The sequence below is a fragment of the Triticum aestivum genome, chromosome 1B, assembly GCF_018294505.1.
Source record: "Triticum aestivum cultivar Chinese Spring chromosome 1B, IWGSC CS RefSeq v2.1, whole genome shotgun sequence".
Lineage (NCBI taxonomy): Eukaryota > Viridiplantae > Streptophyta > Magnoliopsida > Poales > Poaceae > Triticum > Triticum aestivum.
In genome coordinates, this window is record NC_057795.1 from 424,638,154 (window position 1) to 424,640,418 (window position 2,265).

The following is a 2,265-nucleotide window of genomic DNA, read 5'->3' on the forward strand; positions in this document are numbered from 1 at the left end:
TCTTGAGAGAAGCTCCGGTTTGCAAGAAGCTTATACCAAAGCTTGTCCCAATTCAGCCAAAAAAATTACCACAACATGTTGGTCCATTTCATGACACCATGCCAAGTTTCATGATTTTAAGGTGTGTTTTGGATTTATAGGAATTAAAAAACCAAGTTTCATAATATTTCCAGCCGAGGCACTATGCCCAGATGTTTGAATTCCATTCCCATTTCTTGCATGGGACCTACAATTTCACCCAAGGACACACATGTGATTTTTCAACCAACTTTGGTGCACTGGAGCATGTGCTTGTAGTTCAAATTTGAATTATGCACATTAAATGCCCAAAAATTCAATTGATGTATAAAAAGGCCAAACGAACCCGGAATAATTCCAAATTTTAGCATGATACTTCTATTTGGTCTAATCTGCCTGTGTAAAAAATTAAGGTGGGAGTAGCCAGTGTATGTTGTTTCGCACATGGAGGTGACACGTTCCCTCTCGGAACCACGAGCCTTCTTGAGAGAAGCTCCGATTTGCAAGAAGCTTATACCAAAGCTTGTCCCAATTCGGCCAAAAAAATTACCACAACATGTTGGTGCCATGCCATGACACCATGCCAAGTTTCATGATTTTCAGGCGTGTTTTGGATTTACATGAATTAAAAAACCAAGTTTCTCAATCTTTCCGGCCGAGCCACGACACACACATGTTTGAATTTCATTCCCATTTCTTGCATGGGACCTAGAAATTCATCCAAGGACACACATGTGATTTTTCAACCAACTTTGGTGCACTAGAGCATGTGCTTGTAGTTCAAATTTGAATTATGCACATTAAATGACCAGAAATTCAATTAATGTATAAAAAAGTCCAAATGAACCTGAAATAATTCCAAATTTTAACATGCCACTCATATAGTTCTATGTTGCCTCTGTAAAAAATCAAGGGGGGGGGGGAGGCAGCGTATATCATTTCACACACAAAGGTGACACATCCCCCCTCGGGAACCATGAGTCTTCTCGAGATAAGCTTTGGTTTGCAAGGAACTTATACCAAAACTTGTCCAAATGCGGCCAATTTTTTTATCACAGCATGTTGGTGCCATGAAATGACACCATGCCAAGTTTCATGATTTTTAGGCAAGTTTTGAATTACCAGGAATTTAAAAACCAAGTTTCTCAATGTTCCTGGCCGAGCCACGACGCCCAGATGTTTGAATTTCATTCCCATTTCTTGCATGGGACCTATAAATTCACCCAAAGATACACATGTGATCTTTCAACAAACTTTGGTGCACTGGAGCATGTGCTTGTAGTTCAAATTTGAATTATGCACATTAAATGCCTAGAAACTCAATTAATGCACAAAAATGCCAAGCGAACCCGGAATAATTCCAAATTTAAACACGACACTCATGTAGTTGCATGTTCACTGTACATAAATGTTCTAGCAATCCAAACACCATCCTTTCCCTCCATAACACCATTTTGTCTTTCAAAACATAATGAAAAGAATTAGGTATACACCAAACAGTTTACTAGAAAGAATCGTGTGGGATGCGATACAAAATATCTTGACGCACGGTCTTGTCTTGCTTACGCAGGAAGCTTCGTCGTCTACAGTACACCGCCTGTGCTTGAACCACACTTGTGCGCCAGTTTCTCGCGGCACCGAGAGAAATTTTTCTGCCACCATGGAAATATCTATCTCCCCGCCCCTCCCTCCCACCAAAAGCCAGATTTCCACTGTTCCTCCTTGATTTCCGTTCAAACCTTCACTGATGCTTACTGGCAGCTCAGCCTCCTCGCTGGCGACCCTTCTTCTTGCAGCACCACCTCCTCTTCGACTACCCTTCTTCTTGCAGCGCCGCCTCCTTGCCGCTAACCCTTCTTCTTGCAGTGCCACCTCCTTGCCGGGGACCCTTCTTCTTGTTGTGCAGCCTCCTTGCTGCCGACCCTTCTTCTTGCTGCGCGGCCTCGCCGATATGGTCAGGTAATCCACGCCCCACCTACACCATCCTCCTCATTCACCATCCCTCATGCCCCGACCGACAACGCAACACCTTCCACCGAAATCACTGTCCCGGTCCTCCAATTAAGCGCAGTATAACGTGGAGCTCAGTAGCATCTGTAGCGGAGAAGCAAACTACGACCGCACACGCGCACGAGGTTGCTATGGATGCCATGCGTTCCGACCGCCAGATCTTAGAGGAGCACCTCATCTTCGAGGCCACCGTCGACACCATCATGTGGTTGTCTACTTTAAAATACAGTTCATGTT